The following is an 18,175-nucleotide window of genomic DNA, read 5'->3' as shown; positions in this document are numbered from 1 at the left end:
CAGATAGCTCTGGGTATTTACTAACTGCCCTGTAGCAGGAGCTGACTCTAGGAGCTCCTTATTCTGGGGCCATCTTGCTGGTTCACTTGCTGTTTATTTTATATTTTAGACTTTGGAAATGATGATGTTAGACAAAAAACAAATTTGAGTGATTTTCTTATTTGAGTTCAAAAATGGGTTGTAAAGCAGCAGAGACAACTCACAACATCAACAATGCACTTGGCCCAAGAACTACTAACAAAAGTATAGTACAGTGGTAGTTCAAGAAGTTTTGCAAAGGAGACAGAGAACATTGAAGATGAGGAGTGTATTGGTCAACCATTGGAAGTTGACAGTAACCAGTTGAGAGCAATCATCAAAGCTGATCCTCTTAAACTAAACAAGTTGCTGAAGAACTCAACATCAACCATTCTCTGGTCATTCAACATTTGAAGCAAATCGGAAAGGTGAAAAAGCTCGATAAGTGGGTGACTCATGAGCTGACGGAAAATTTTTTAAAAATGTTCATTTTGAAGTGTCATCTTGTCTTATTCTATGCAATAACAAACCATTTCTTGATTAGATTGTGACGTGCAATGGAAAGTGGGCTCTGTATGACAACCAGCAATGACCAGCTCAGTTGTTGGACCGAGAAGAAGCTCCAGAGCACTTCCCAAAGCCAAACTTGCATCAAAAAAAGGTCATGGTCACTGTTTGGTGGTCTACTGCCATTACAACTTTCCAAAACCCATCAAAACCATTACATCTGAGAAGTATGCTCAGCAAATCAGTGAGATGAACTGAAAACCGCAACTCCTGCAGCTGCCATTGGTCAACAGAAAGGGCCCAATTCTTCATGACAACGCCTGACTACACATCACACAACCAACACTTCAAAAGTTGAACGAATTGGGCTACGAAGTTTTGCTTCACCCGCCGTCTTCACCTGACTTCTCGCCAACCAACTACCACTTCTTCAAGCATCGCTACAACCTTTGCAGGGAAAATGCTTCCACAGCCAGCAGGTTGCAGAAAATGCTTTCCAAGAGTTCGTTGAAGCCCAAAGCATGGATTTTTATGCTACAGGAATACAAACTTATTTCTCATTGGCAACAATGTGTTGATTGTAATGGTTTCTATTTTGATTAATAAAGATGTGTTTGAGCCTGGTTATGATTATTTAAATTCACTGTCCAAAACCGCAATTCCTTCGTACCAACCTAATTGTATGTTTGTATGTATGTATATATGTACACACACACACACACACATATTAGATACCTACGCATATTGCTGGGGAAGTCATGGGCACACCAGAGGTCATCTCCCAGCCATTGCCTTCCCTGCCTTCTTTTGTTTCGATCTGTTTCTATTCTGCAGCCCAGGGTAGATGGTAGGTCTAATGAAAATGCCCAGCCATACCTTAACTCTGGAAACCTGAATATTAATGTGGAAATTCTCAGTTGCAAGGTCCCCTCTTCCTGAGGTGTTTAAATACCCCACTCTTGGGCAGTACAAATTTGTCTCTAGTCTCCCCAAAGCGGGGCACACGGGAATGCCATCCACACACCCTGACCCAAGTAGTTGGCCTCCCAGGGACACCTGCCTCCATGGAATCCTCTCCTCCCCCCAGCACTTTGGACCCTTTGTGCTATGGAAGTAGTAAAGCCATCAGTCATTTGCTCAAAGTTTCTGTTGTGTCTGATCCTTGTTCCAGTGATACGTCATATAGCAACTTGCAACACGCATATCTATATATTCACATATAATTTATTTGCTTACTTTATGAAAATGAAACGAGAAGAATAAACCAGAAAGTAATGAAAATGGTTATCCATAAGGTATAGCTCAGCAGTTTGAGTGCCTGCTTCCCATTACAAGGTCCTGGGTTCAGTTTCTGGTACTTCCTACAAAAAAAAAAGAAAAGAAAGATGGAAGCAGGAGTAAGACTTTGCTAAGTAGATTTTTTTTTTTTAAGCCTAGCTCTGCCTCTTGAACCATGTAAATGTTTTACATATTCAAAAATTCAATTTAAATTTAAAAGGATTTGCAAAAGCAAACTCTAAAATTGAATACAAACAGAAACAAATGAACCTAACTGCATATCAACATGATAGTATAACCAAACAAAAGAGAAATAATTAAGTAGGTTTTGAACCCAGTAGTCTGAACCCGCTTGGTAAGATATTGTCAGACAAATCCACATTGTGAGCTTTTCTATAGCACATCCAAATAGGCAGGGGGAATACCTGTTGGCTGTTACTGTCTCTGGCTCTCCCGATTTGGGAGACGGCAAGGAGGAAACTTAGAATAAATACATATGGTTGATAAAAAAGAAATCATGGACTGGGATCTATTTCCAGCCTACTGAAGCATGTCAGTTGATACTTTACTTATTCATTTCCCAGAAGAGGTCCAAACAAATAAAACTGCCTCCAACTTTCAAAAAGGAAGTAATACTGGCTCCAAGCTGTCCTGGAAAGAAGCAGTTAAATCGTATCCTTATTTAACCTCCTTCTTTAGTGATGTGCCTTGGCAGAAACTCAAGGGGAGTACACTTGTAGCCAGGCTCTGGGAAAAAGACAGACAACACTGTCTGCCACTCTTGTGAATTATGCTAGGGACGTGCTGCAGTTTCCAATCTGCCCATCCCCACGGTGCTGACAAAGTACCAAGCAAGGGGCAGACCCCTGGGTTGACAGGTCGATTATTATTTCAGATTTTAAATACTGAAAGTGAGATAGAAAATCCCTCTCCCATATCAGGACTTGGAAAGTATAATTCACAAGCAATTAAGTTCACCTTATGTGGGGAGCATTTAAAGATCAATAGGCCCTTCCTTTTCAATTCCTGATGCACAATTGGCCTAACAAGACTCCTTTAGACGCTCCTAAATTATAGACTTTAAAAAAACTTTTCCCCCAATATATAATATTTTCCCCCACCACATGATGAAATGACTATTTGCCACTGGCCCTCTATTTTCCTTTCTCTCTAGACTTAAAAGCCTGTTTCATTTCTACTGCAGGATTGTGTCCAGGTATAGACAGACACCCTTTGTAACTGGTTAAAAGCTACAGAAAGTCTCTATTGAAACAAAATGCTGCTCATATCCCCATCCATGCCAAGAGGAATAAATCACACAAAAGCACCTAAAGAAAACTGTTTTATAGTTACTACTGTGTTATATTAGCTGACAAGGGGAAGATGATTACATTTATAGATTTTTTTTCCCCTTTTATAGAGGCAGAATCTATGTGTAGTTGAAGAATCATGTATTATCACCCCTGGAATTTGAATTCAGCTAATGGGAGCTCACAGCAAAAGGAAGACATCTTGTAGGGCCACTTTAGGTCTGGGCCTTGCTCATGGGCCATTTAAATAGGCTTCCTTGCTTCCCTTGGCAGCTACTGCACTGATCTGCAAATGCATTTCAAGCTTCCATTTTTGCACCAATAAAAATATTTAAACAAGTATCTCTTTAAAACAGCATCCTAGGCTAATTATGGATTTGGACGTAATTAATGCCAGTGATCGTTGTAAAATTATATCTTATGCTTGCACAGCATTATGTACATCTGTGCTTCAGAGCACAGTCACATACATAATCTCACTTAATCTTGGGAACTCTGTGAGGGAGATGGAATGATCATCTCTCCATTATGTAGTTAAAGCCCCTGTTCAAGAAATGGCCCCTCTCAACACTGAAACCTTGTGTCTATGAAAAACTCTGACTTAACAAGAGACATCAGTCTCAGTTCTATCCCTTACTAGCGCTGTTATCCTAGACAAAAGACCAAACCTCTCTGATTTTAATTTCTTCATCTGTAAAATACAGAAAATAATGTTTCCATCATAAAAATAGTGGGATGAGTAGTTTTAAGAGAAATAATTTAGCACTTAAAATGATAATATTGATTCATTCATTCATTCGGCAACTGTTTATTTAGTGTGTTTTAGTAGTTGGTAGATGAGAAAAATACAGAGCTAGAGGATGGAATACAACTGCACTATTAAAATATAGTACCTCCCTTCAAGAAGCTCACAGACTAGAGAGATGGCAAGCATCTAACCATTAAAATAGAGTGTGATATTAAGGTAAGCAGGCAGTCACCACCAAGTACAGTTGTGAAGGTTTTAAACTGCACTACAAGAGATATATTCATGTCATCATATATGTGAGTGACAATGCCCCTGGAGTTACATAACGCACAGCCTGAGCAGCCATGTACTCTCTGCCCTGCTGGTAACCAAGAAAGGTTAATGAAGGTTTCACAGAGGTGATATTTGATCTAGATCATTTCAGAAATGGGTAAAAGTACATGAGAAAGTGTGAAATGAATATGGAATAGCAAGACCATCATTGTCATAGTAGATGGAATGTGTGCATGACAGAAAAATGAATCTGAAAGGATAAAAAGAGAACTCTTGGAACAGAGCCTTGTAAATCATACCAAATAATTTGTACTTTATTCTAAAGCAATAGAATTGCCTTCCTGCAGATCTGTGGTTGCTGCCTTTTCAAATTTCTCTACTACCCATCAGTCCCCAGTTTCCATTTGGAGATCCTCATGGGTCTAGGAATATCCAAACAGAATAAAAACCAAAGCTCTTACCAACAATGTTGGGACAAATGTGAAACATTGTGACGGAGAGGGAAGTCAGCCTTGGAAAAAAGCTGGCACTAGACAGACTAGAATTGGGAAGAAACCAGGCTCCTGATAACTGTATTGAATCTCTGGGTCAAGACTTGCCTGAATCTCTGGGTCAAGTCCACCTAACTCTGGGATCTTCAATGATGGAGCCTATAAATTTCTATTTATTATTTAAGTCAATTTGAGTTTTATTTTCTGTTACTTTCCACCAAAATATTCTTAACAGATGTAGGCGTCAGTGAAAGACTAAGCAAGAAATAGCATAATTGTATTATATTTTAGAAAATACTACTGGCAGCAGTTGGAAAGATGTACTGCAAGAGGCATGTGTTAGTAAAACAGTCTATAGCCAAAGTCTAAGCAAGAAGGAAAGACAAAAGAAATGAGCTGTATACCCTGATTTCTCAGCTGCAGTTTTAGCTCTGCCTTTGTGTTACCAAATAGCTGCGGTTTTAGCTCTGCCTTTGTGTTACCAAATAGCCTCAAGAAAGCCTCAACCTCTCTGAGTCTGTTTCTGTCTCTGAAAGCCTTCATAGAAATATTTGAGGGGTCAAGATTAAAAGTCAAGATAGTCAGAACCTGTGAGGCGGAAAAGGAAAGAGTAAGCTGGTATAGAAAGATGGTATCAGGAAGGAAATAATGTGTCAGAAGGAAACCGCTTAAAGTACACTCCAGAGAAAATGCAACTGATAAAAGATATTCATTTGAGAAAAGCAACAGGATTATAACTAATGGGGCTTCATCACCAGAAATCCACAATCTAACCAAATAAACCATCTTCAAAGGAATAGAACAAATGCCACACAAAACGGGTTGATCCTGGTGTTCTGTTCGTCAAGGTCGTTCACTTTAAATGTTCACTGAGAGTTTCTATTTACAAAGCAGTGTGGTAGGTACTGATAAGACAGTAATAAGCAAGATAAGCATGGCTCTTGGGGGTCCAGAGAAGACCTCTGTCTTAATTTCCTACGGCTACCATTGCAAAGTACCACAAACCAGGCAAAATAAATCAACAGAAATTTATTCTCTCGGTTCAAGAGGCTCGAAGTCTTAAATCAAGGTGTCAACATTTCCTCTGAAACCTAAAGGGGAGAATCTTTCCTTCTCTTCTAGCCTCCAGTGCTTGCTGACAATCCATGGATTTCTCCCCTCATCTCTCTGTGCCCAGTTTGCCCCTTCATATGAGAACAACAATCACACCGAATTAGGACATACCCAAATCCAGTTTGTCTTTATCTTAACAAATAATCTCTTCAAAGACCTTTTTCCAAATAAAGCCATATCCAAAGGACCAGGGGTTAGTCCTTGAACACATCTTTTGTGGGGGGTTGGGGGGTGGATATGATTCAAGCATAACTGCCTCCTAAAAGATGATGTAACTTGATATTAAATCCAAAGGATGAGAAAAAGTTGTCAAATCAAAGGGAGAGCTGGTAGAGGGAGTAGGGGAAGATGTTGAGTAGAAATGGTTTCCCAGACAAAGGGAAGAACCAGTGTGAAAGAACAAAACATGTCCAGGCTCCTCTGCTCTTCCATATAAATGCATGATGCAGTATGGGTGCCACCGCATGCAAAAGACCAGCAGGGGTGGGACCACAATAAGTCTTTTATAAGTTTTGTTAAGGAGTTTGGATTTTGCCCTAAGAACAATGAGAATGCTGTACTATGCCTAAGGCATTACAAAAATAATAAAAACTGGAATCATCTGTTCTATACAAAATAATTTGTAGGCAATCTGGAAGGAAATTTCTGCTTTTGCAGCTTTTCAAGCATTTGTACAGCACCACATATTTGCCATTCAGTGACATTTGTTTAATAAAGGATTGATTTAGACCTTTTCTGAGTATATGATTCCTGTAATAAAATCAGTTTTTTGTTTTTTAAATGATATCTTAGACATAGTAAGACATCACAATCCATGTAAGAATCCTGCCCTAGAACCCAGGTTTACATTCTGGTTGCCTTCTAAGACTACTTGAACCTGGCATGCCCAGACTAGCTGACACTGTGCTGGACTTGAGAAGGTTGAATTTAAAGCATCCTTTCTGGCCCCCAAAACAATTCTGTGTAATCTCTGCACATCAGTCATTCAAACTGCTGATCCTTGGATGAGCATACCTCTGCAGTTTAACATGTATCAACCTTCTGGGAAAAACGGCTAAACGTCAGAGCATGAAATCATGTTTTGTTCAGGGGTCTGCTGAGTATGTTAAGTCAAATTCTCTGTTTTGGGCCTTCAAATTGTTTTGTGAGCTCCCATAATAGCATTGTACCATATGGTCTTCAGGAAAACAGACTTGGAAAGCAAGGCTTGATGGCCCTGACCGGCAGCTTCTTAGGTATGTCCTTACAACCAACCAACCACGGGAGATAGTTACGCTTGGACCTCAGGATTCCTGCCCCACCTCCAAAATCCTACCACACTGTAAGTTTACACCTGTTTGGAGACTAATACTTGCTGGACATATCTCAGTCTCAGCACTTGGGGAAGATGTCTAGCTCTTCAAAATATTTAAAATACTTTTCCACATTATCTGTTTCAGTTGCCTAAAAGTTGCTGGGAGCAATATACCAGAAATGAATTGGCTTTTATAGTGGGAATTTATTAGGTTATGAGGCCATGGAAGTCTCCAAATCAAGGCATCATCAGAGATTCTAGCCCACTGAAGATGGGCTACTGACGATCCTGGATTCTTGCCATGTGGCAAGGCACAATGGCAGCCAGTCTCTGTCTTCTCCTCCAGATTCACCTTCTCCCTGAACTCAGCTGTTGTCAGTCAGGCACATGGCAGGGTATAACAGTGGCTCTGCCAGTCTCTGCTTTTTCCCCCAGACTCAGTTCTCCTGGAGCCCAGTGGTGGGTAATCAAGCACATTGAAGAGCACGACACCAGTCTGCTCATCTCTCCCCTGTCTTCTCAGCCTCTTTGCTAGTTCTGCTTTGGGTTGCTCCATCTGTGGCTTTTCTCTCCCTGCTCCTGGGTTCCTTCTCTCCATCTTTGGCTTTTTTTGTGTGTCTCTCTCCCTTTCATTCCTCCATTTATAAAAGATTGCAGCAAGAGGACCAAGACTCACTCTGAGCCATGCCTCACAGAAGCAATCCAATCAAAGGGTCCCACACCAACAGGAATGGATTAGCTTCAAGAATGTGATATTTTCTGGGATCCACACAAAGCTTCAAACTGTCACACTGTTGTTTTTTTTTTTTCATATGTGTCTGGTAACCTGGAAAAAGTTCATTGTGATAAAATCAAGAACTGCAGCTAATATCATAATCCAAGCCTCAGATTGACAAAGCAAGGAACTACCCAGGGACCTAATGCCATTACTGATCTCAGCTAACAGCAAGAAGTGATTTGGAGAAGAGATGCTTCTGTGTTCAATATTGTTCCTGACTTCCTATTCAGAAATACAAAACTTGGGATTCAACAAGATAGTCTTCCTGCGAAAGCAAAGAGTTCCAAACTGCTGCAGACACAGATGCCATTAAACTGTTAAGTAAAATACAATGGCCAACTGGTCAACTGTATTGGACATTGTCAGAAGGGACCTCTTTCTGAGAAAGGATTCCCAAGAAGACAAAAATAATTGACCTGTGGGGGCTATCTGAGAAAATGAAACATATCCCTTCAAAACTGCAGATAAGCCATACCTGGTGATAAAGCAGTTTTAGGCCACTAGAAACAGTTTATCCAAAGGAACAAGTATTCTATACTAATCAATGTATATCTGCCCCCCACTTTGTAAGACACCCCAATCCTTCATGTAATAAGGACCTCTAATGTCAGCAGGTCATTGTAACCTCCCCTTAGAAATCCCCTAAATGCCTTTAATGAGCAGGTGGCTGTTAACACTCTCACTGGGCTCCCCTGGTTTGAGAGCTCCCTGCTCAAGCAGTTTGTCCTTCAATAAACCTGCAGCTTTGATTCCACTGGTGACTTTATTTCTTCTGACCCAGCTTGGCTGAAACTCGGAAGGGAGATCGGCTAGTGCAGGTCTAAAGGACCAGCTCACTAGAGTTCTTCACTAGTCTTTGGCAAGGGCTGCAATTCTTTAGTGCCCTTGACTAAGTCATTGGGTCTATCTTATATGGAAATATTAAATACCTAGCCAGTGAGAATGGCTATCATCTCCAGGACAGTGTTTTTCTTTCCACTGGTATCCTTACAAGATCCCCTTTCCTCTGGCTCAGCTTTCAGCCCTTCTGCCACAAATATAGATTCTGTACTGATCATCTTGTCTGCTTGTCTGCCTCGGGTCAGGTCCTTTGGAAACAGACTTGGCTAGAGATCTACATACAGATTTGTTGGGGAGTGCACTTAAGACCAACATATGGAAGCAAGTGAAAGCAGCAGAGCCAGGCAGAGGAAGAAGTTGAACTGGGATATAGCCACAACAGAGGCCTCCATCAATCCAACTATGGAGACAGGATGGAGCTAGGATGGCCCTAACAATGATGAATTTTACCAGAACCCTGTGATCCTGGGAAACAGTGTAGATTAAGAAATCCGCCACCCACTGTGGTATAGACCTAGACTGCGGTAACTTCTCCTTAGCTGGACTAAACTTCAGTCAGGGTTCTTCCTGACTGGACCCCTGACCCTTAACAGAATCCAAATCAAATATGTTCCCTCTTGGCTTTAAAAGTAAATTTAGGATATAACATCCTAAAATGAACACACTCTGTTGCTTGATCTCCCCCTCCAAAACTTTTCCATTAAACTCATCCCAGTCCTTAAACTCCCCTGTCCTCTGCTTCCTTCTTTTTGACTTGAATTTTATTTGATTAGAGAGGATGAGGGCTTACAAAATCATCATGCATAGAATACAGGATTTCCACATACCACCCTATTATTAATACTGTGTGTTGATGTGAACATTCATCACAATTAATGAAAGCATATTTTTATAATGGTACTACTAACTATAGTCCATGGGTAACTTAGGGTATAGTTCCATGGATTTGTTTTTTAACTGTTAGTGCTACCATATATATAATCTAACGTCTCCCCTTTACTCACATTCAGATATATATTTCAGTGCTGTTAATTACATTAACAATGTTGTGCTACCATCACCACCATCCACTACCAAAATATTCCCATCACCCCAAATAGAAAGTCTGTACAAATTAAGCTTTGACTCTCCACTCCCTAACCCCACCCCTGCCCCTAGTAACCTATATTGTAGTTTCTGACTCTGAATTTCTTACTCTATTTCATATCCATGAGATTATGCATTTGTCCTTTTGTGTCTGGTTTATTTCATTCAACATGATGCCTACAAGTTTCATTCATGTTGCATGTATTGGAACTTCATTCCTTTTACAGCTAAATAATATTCCATTGTATATGCCACATTTAAGTGTTTTAAGTTTTTGTTTAATGATATGATTTCTCATTTGGCAGGAAAGAAACTGGTGATCTTTGTCTAGCTCCATTCGTCCATAGCAAAGTACATCACAATTGGCAGGTGGCTAGTAGCCTCTGCAGGAAGAACAGAATCTACAAGTCCCCGTGAGACTCGCACAGCATCAATTCTAGCAGGTTCTATTGGTCAAATCAAGTCAAAGTTTATCTCAGATGCAAGTGATGGGGAAATAGCCTCCATCTCTTGACAGGTAGAGCTGTGGAGAGATTATGGCCATTTTTTTAATGCATTATTTTTTTTCTTTTTAACTAGAAAGGTTGTAGGTTTACATAAATATCATGCAGAAAATACATTATCACCTTGTATTTAATGTGGTGCATTTGTTACAATTAATGAAAGTTGTACTGTTAGCTATAATCCATGGTTTGCATTATGTTTCACTGTTTGTGCAGTACTATGTTGTTTTGTAAAACTGTTATTCTAGTAGCATATACACAACCTAAATTTTCTCCCTTTAACCACATTCATTACATAATTCAGTGCTATAAATTACATTCACAATGTTGTGCTACCGTTACCAAAATCCATTACCAAAACATTTCTATCATCCCAAATAGGAAGCTTATACATTTTAAGTCTTAATTTCCCATTCCCTATTCCCACCCCATCCTCTGGTAATCGATAGCCTAGATTCTGACTGTGTGTTTGCTTATTCCGGTTCAAATCAACCTTTCTCCCCTGTTTTGATAGCCTTTTAGTCTCTCTCTCTCACCCACAGTCTTCTGGTCTCTCTTTCCTCTATTGCATATAGCTTTGAATAGTCACCCTATTCACCCTGTTTCATGTTATCCAGTCAATGTTTCTTTGGCATCCCAAGGTGAGGCAAGAGGGCTAGAGCTTTCTACTCCCAAATTTATGTGATTCCCAACTTGTTCAGTGAGGGCTGCTCCAGGAAAAGGTCATAACCTTGGGCAAGGCAGCTCCAGCAAGCAGAGGACAATTCCTGGGGGGGTGGGGAGAGCTGAGCTGTGAAGCCTCAGCAGCACCCCCACCCGGGAGCTGGGGAGAAGAGTTTCTTGGACATGAAGGGGGATGGGGACATGCCACGGAGCATCCAGCACCACCACCTCTCACCCCAATAATGCAAGGAGCCACCCGGGGCGGGGGACTGTGCAGGGTGGAGAGGAGCTGGTGTGAGGTAGTTCAGCCACCGCCCTCCATGCGTCCCTGCCTCCTCCTAATTTCTGGTGGCTAGTGGTATGCTAGGGGAATGCCCCAAGGGACCCCTGACTGCTTCCACTCCCCCTAATGTGGCAGACTAAAGCAAGCAGCTTAGGCCAAGAGTCCTGTGACTTGAAGTTCTGCAGTGTATTGATACGTTTAAATATATTGTGTGATGTCTTTCTAAAGGTGAATTTCTAACACTTGCTTCTAATGTCTCTTGCTGGCTTTTAATGGCAAGAGCACAATATTTGAGCTACTTTTGGGTTCGACCAATTTTTGTCCACCATCCAAGCAGACTTACAGACTTTGTATTTTTGGGAAAACATCTATGGAGTTCCAAACACTCAGCTCAAAAGAAGTTTTGGAAGAGTGCCCAGGTGGGGACTGCCACCCAGGTAACAAGTGAAATGAGTACGTTAAAATTGTCAAATCCTTCAAACACGCAGAGTGAGAGCACAGGCCCACTAAAACAGAAGGTGCCGTTTAACGGTGCCTTAAACTGACGCTGCAGGACCAAAATACTGTTCTCTTCAATTTGTTTCCAACAAATAAATCTAGTACCTTCTACACCAAAGTAGGGTGAAGGCTGGTTCAAGAGGTCATTTTAAAGGAGTCACACTTCATTTCAGGAACAAGCACATCTTGCCGAAGCAGCTCAGCTGTCATTACAACCAGGATCTCATCACTGCCCTTTCTCTCCCTGGCATTATCCCTGTTTTACTGAAAAGGAGCCTGGCATGAGGTACGTAAGTGGCTTTAGCCCCAAACCAGGGACCATGTCTGCAGCAGGCACTGGTGAGAACACAGCTCTGTGCAGCCCTGGCTCTCAGCCCCAGACTGGATTCTCTCCCAGCAGCGGGGCCTGAAATGCCCCCTGCACTCACTCTCCTTGGCCTGCTTTACCTGAGAAACAGGCTGAAAAGCAGCCTTTCCCAGGAAGATTCTGTTTTCATTCACTGATCAAAGAATAGCCCTCCCTTCAAGGGGACACGGAATACAGCACGGTCGGTGAGTGACTTATTTTCTTCCCCCAAAGGGGGTCAGAATTTCCGAGCCCCTCTGCTGCTGCTTCTGACAATATGAACAATCGCTCCCGGCCTGGCTAAAGCATGAGGTGAAGCCCAGCACTCGAGCTGTGCCCAGTGCAATGATGCTGGCTAAATAATGCCATTCATCACCTCCCAACAGTCAAGGAGTCTAAAATCTGTCAATTCATCCCACGTGAGGCAGATTATGTGATTTACATGTTAAAGTGCCCCTGTGGTTTGATTTGCATAGCAAAGACTTTGGGGGCATGGAAACAAAGGATCAGTGTGCATGACAGAGTGCTATTAGCATAGAGCATTCGGATTTTCAGACAGCCCAGCCTGGCAGACCATCCGGCTGCTTCACCCCATGCATTGAGTTTATAGGATTTGACAATTTCTCATCTATCCTAAGGAAAGAGGTTAGGGTGTAGGTAGGGACTGAGTTTTGCTAGAAAGGCTGTCTTCTTAAAGAACAATAATTAGTTTTTCCTTAGAGGGTTCTCCTCCTACCTACCACCTTTTTCTTCTTCTGATAATCATTCCAAAGCAGAAATCTTCTGCCTGATAATGCTAGAAGAACCCAGCCTGAACACTGGAAAACTCAGGCAGTAGTTCCACCTTCATCAGCCGTTCAACCCGGTAACTGCCTAACTGAAACTTCCTGGGCTGGCCTCTGGCAAAATTACGAAGCAAGTTGAGCTTTTCTTTTTTCATTCCTTTCCAGCCATCTTCTGAATGGCCCTTATGGCATTTTATTAAAATGTATGTGATTCCACTTGGTTAATTTACAGTGGGAGATGAACTAACATGAGCCACGCAGAGCTGGTGATTTTGCAGGTCATGCTTCCAGATTAGAGATGGGAGGTTGCTAGGAGAGCAGAGAATCAGAATAAATGGTATGGGATGTCCCCGAGGGCCTTTCCTTCAATCATCTAGAGTACCAGGATGAGATGCTCCTCTACACACATTCACTCCTTCGCTCTACTCATATGCCTAGGATGGGTGAGGCTTTGCAGTTAAAAAATAAATAAAATCAATGTCCCTACCATCCAGAAACTCCCAGTGGATCAAGGGAAGCAAAATTATAAAGCAATGTGCATAGAGCTACAATGGAGAGATAAATGGGGAGCTCTGGGTGGGTATAGGAGAAATTAAACAGCCACCAGTTGGGTGGTAACTAGAAGATATCCCAGGGAAGGAAATGGTTAAGGCAGGACCAAAAGGATCTGTATGACAAAATGCCAAGTTGACATCCTCAAGGCTAGGTAGAGCTGGGTTGGACCCCAAAAACCCTGGTTTTGATTCCTTGCAGACTCATACTCTCTCCTTCATCTGCATCCTCCCCACAGTTACCCTCAGTTACAATTGAGTGGGTAAAACCTTTTTGAGAAACACATTGGCTCTCAAACTCATACTGCTTCTTTCCTGCCTATCTGGCCCCCAAGGATACTACTCCCTAATTATCCTGAGGATAACTCTTACTCTCAATCCCCTCTACCCTAAACCCACTCCCTACAATGCATACACACCTACACACACACCCCAAAATGTACTCACTTGCATCCTATTTCTTCATTCATGTAATATTAGTTGAGCAGCACCTAACGAAAAGACTTATTAAAGTCTGGAATCTTGGGTTTTAATTCTGACTTTGCCACATTTGTGATTGCAGGCAAGTTATCTAATTCCTCTGCAACCCAGTTTTCTCCTAAGATGGAAAAAAAAAAGAACTAGAAAACCTTCCAACTTTAACATAAAAGAATATAAGACTGGTAAGCAGATGGGGCTCAAGCAATTGGGTTCCCACCTACCATTTGGGAGTCTCTGGCTCGGTTCCTGGTGCCGCCTAAAGAAGACAGTGAGCTGGAGCAACGGACAGACTCAGCAAGCTGACATAACAAGATGACACAATGAGAGACACAAGAGGAAAAACATAACAAGAGACACAACAAAGCAGGGAATGAAGGTGGCTAAAGCAATTAGATGCCTCCCCCCACATCAGAGATCACAAGTTCAGTTCCTGGTGTCTCCTAAAGTAACAAAAATGATGAACAGAAACAGCAAGTGCAAACAACAAGGGGGTGGGGAGAGAAAAACAAAATGAATCTTAAAAAAAGAGAGAACATAAGACTACCTAATAGATAATAATAGACAAACTGAACCACAGAAATGTGGGGGCTGAAGAACAAGGTGAGCACCCAGAAATCCCACCTTAAGAGTTTTGTCATCCGTCACATTACAAGTGTCACTTACCAGTCCTGAGTTAGTCTCTAGGTCTTTAAAAGGAGAATATCAACAAATGTACCTAAGGGTTCTTGTGAAAGTTAAAAATAGTACTCCTTGTGAAAAGCACTTTGCAAATTATAAATGCAATACACCATTGCTAATGTGTTAACTCAGATGAGATAACTCAGCACTCGGATTACAATTACTAGCTGCAGGGTGCTGTGAAACATTCCTTAAACCCAGGGATTTTCAAGGGAGGAGGGGGGAACTAGGGAGGACATTTTATCCCACTGAATAGTTGGCAATGTCTTGAGACATTTTTTGGTTACTCAGTCAATATGGATCACCACAGCTAGACACCCAAAAATTTACGAAAAAGTCCCAATGAGGAACAGCTTCTCTCAGAGGTTTCATCCAAAAGCTCTTGGCTATGGGGATTTGGATGGAGGTTGTCCTGTGATCCAGATGTACCATAATGGATGTGCAGAAGCACCATGGAGTGGGATAACTACTCTAGAAAACACACACTCTTTTTTTTTGAGGGGGAGAGGAGAAGAAAGTCGACATTTCCTTTTTTTAATTAGGTGATGGAAATTGGGGAAATAAAGTCTGGATAGTGGCTGATAACATGACGTATCATTCATACAATAGAGCCAAACTCACTGATTCTGGTACATTCTGTTCCCAAGCACACAGCAAGGTTAGAGTCATAGAGATTACTCTTCCTGGAAATCCACCAACCTAAAAGTCTATAAACATACAATGTAAGGGCACAAAAATATCTGCCATGATGATATTCCTTTTAATTACGGGTTTTAACAGTGTTTGCTCCCTAACTGGGTGGTAAACACTTTGGAGCATGCGTATTTCTACAGGCTATCTGAGCATTTCACTCTGGAAATACTTCTTGCAACCCAGGCTAACCATGAACAAAATTTGGCAAGATCTTTAATGGGCTGATACTTTCAGGCTCCAACTGGTTTGACGCTGTAGATGGAGAAAAATGAGTTCTGAAACAAGAAACTCTTTAACCTTTAAATAACTGTTCTTGTTCAAAAGGGAAAAAAAAAACTTAAACAATTTGATTTGATTTTTCTTATCACAGTCCAATAAGGAGGCTGTTACACTAAATGGGGAAACAATCTTAAGGAATAAGAAAACTTTAACAATAGGATTAGAACTCACAAGCTGTAAGTTACTTAAACTCATGTCAGCAATTCTGAAAAGGCAATAGTTGCCCTCTATATACTTTTTTCCCTTAAATCTGATTGTATTAGGCAGCCAAAGGGGTGCTGATGCAAAGTACCAGAAATCTGTTGGCTTTTATAAAAGGGATTTATTTGGGGTAAAAGCTTACAGTTACAAGGCCTAAAGAGCCCAACTCAAGGTTGGCTTCACACCAAAGTCAGTTCACGTGCTGAATCAAGATGGTGGGTGGTCTCTGCCTGGTCTCTGCCTGGTCTCGCAGGCCTTAGCTGAGGCACCCAGAGGACAAGTTTACAGACATATTCTCTTTTTGGAATTCATAATTAACTTCAAACTGCCACACTGATGTTTTCCTCTTCCATATCATGCCAATATATGCGCTAAAAGGCTTTTGAATAGGAACAACTTGTAGGAGAGGGTACTGCAATGCTTTACCATTTTGTCTTCATTTGTGATGGTCATACTAGATTTCTGACCTTGATCTTGGTGTTAAAGCCTCTGAATCCTGAAATCTCAGATTGAAACTGAGAGCTCATTCCTTTACCCTCTTGCAATGCTACTAGGGCCATCAGCACTGACTCTCCCCACTGAGATAAGAGCCTGGCAGTGAAATAGCCTGGCGGAGGTGGACGCTTTGTAAAACACAGAGCGAAGGGGTAATAGTTATGAGGTGGACAGATTCAGTGCTCCTGAGAACTCCGTGATGTGGCATTGACAATACCTTCTGAAACCCTAAGTACTGCCTAGGTAATTGTCTCTTTGTGAGGAAGTAGCTGATTAAGGTATTGGTAGGTTTTTCCTGTGTCTGAGTATAAGCTTGGCACTTTTAAAAATGGCATGAAGTCTGTCAAGTCACTAGGTAGCATTTTTGAAATTATTCTGAAAATGAACTAAATGGTAACTCACAGGACTTACCCCACATTCACAAATTGCTCTTATAATGGAAGGCTAAAATCACTTGATAAAATCCTAAGAATAATTTAAGTCATACAAAACTCCAAACTACTTCAGGTCTACTTTTGTCCCCTAGGATATGAACTCTGAAATTTTCTAATTAATAGTTTATGGTAAGAAATTCTTTAAAGGTATTCCCTCTCCATCCTTGAAAAAGCATGCACACACCCTTTCTTTGTAGAGTTCACTTTTGAGGCATCTATTAATAGTTAAGGGCCATCCCAGCTTCAGACGGAGCTTCTTGTTTGAGACAGTGAGAGGAATGAAAAGGAGGGCTCAGGAGATGCCATCTCAGAACCCATGGATTATTCACACTTAGGGTGTGATCTTTAGGTACAGACAGGAAAGGCTGAAGGCAGAAAGAAGAGAATTTATTTTCCACAGACTTGCTTATGTTTAAACCAGAGGAGAGATTCTCAGTAGTGGCAAGATAGAGAATCTTAAATATGTGGCCAAGGGGTTTTTGCCCTGAAAAGTTGCCTAGATTGGGTGGCATTGTTTGCATGTTTGCCACAGAAGAGCCTCAAAGTCTTCTGGAATATCAATCCCCTAGAAATCCCAAGAGCTAAAAGGAAAAAAGTCATCTGACTGAAAACAATATTTATTCAAAAATATTTCCAGAAGCTATGCATGCTTCAGAGAGTATTGACTGAGCATATTCTCTTTCACATAATGAGGCAATTGAGCAGATTCCACTGATAGAGCAGCTGTAGCAAAGAAAGCTCACCAAGATGTGGACAAGTACTGAGTAGATCCTCAGGCACTATTGGCATTCTTTGTTAGAACATGAGGGGTTCTGGAAACAGAGATCCAGTAAGCCTTCCTACCTAGTTTGTCTTAGCCTGGGAAGAAACCCCTGTCCCTAAGACCACAGCATTCCAAGATACAATGACCACATCTGCTCAGGTTTTACAGAGAAAACAATCACCAATAGCCATTTGACATGAACATATTTTAAAGTAAAATTAAACAAGTCTAACAAATGTGGAAGAGGCAAGATGGTATGCACCTACCTCTGTTTCCTTCACCAGGAACTTATCCTGTGTGGTTCCTTTTATCCCTCGAACCTAAAATTTTCACATGAATCAAAACAAAGTCATGTCTTCTTTTAACAACTAAAGAATCCATTTAAAGATGAATATTCTGAGATTTGTTGTTTAGTTTCCTCATTCACCACCTGAAATTAAGTTACTGCTACACTTACACTCTGCTGGGGAAACGTTTAAGGTCAAACAAATGTTTAATAAATTTTCCAGCCTTATCTGAGAACAGTCTCCACCATCCCTCCCATCTTTTCATTTACTGCATTTTTCCAGGAAAGGAACACCATATCTGAACAATTCATTTTAAAAATAAACAAAGCTCTGTGAGTGGCTGATCTTAGATCGTGCCTGAGATTCATCTTTATATCAGCCTAATCTCTGTTGTGTTCCAGTTGCAATGCTTCAGCTGCCCAAGAATGGAAGGCACTCACCTAGGAAACAGAAAATCCATCTTTCAATTTTCTCAGGAAATTCTTTCTCAATAAGAATGT

The 18,175-nt window shown here is 41.2% G+C and overlaps 1 long non-coding RNA gene across 1 annotated transcript; it reads right to left on the bottom strand.

The window, feature by feature from the left end:
* Positions 1–1,733: 1,733 nt before the first annotated feature.
* Positions 1,734–17,801, bottom strand: LOC139436497 (uncharacterized). The gene is made up of 2 exons (XR_011645757.1): positions 17,655–17,801; positions 1,734–1,886 (listed from the first exon to the last, which is right to left on the bottom strand). It is a non-coding gene; the product is annotated as an uncharacterized lncRNA (long non-coding RNA).
* Positions 17,802–18,175: the final 374 nt, after the last annotated feature.

This window comes from Dasypus novemcinctus, chromosome 15 (genome assembly GCF_030445035.2).
Source record: "Dasypus novemcinctus isolate mDasNov1 chromosome 15, mDasNov1.1.hap2, whole genome shotgun sequence".
Taxonomy (NCBI): domain Eukaryota; kingdom Metazoa; phylum Chordata; class Mammalia; order Cingulata; family Dasypodidae; genus Dasypus; species Dasypus novemcinctus.
This window is presented reverse-complemented; position numbering and strand designations above follow the sequence as displayed.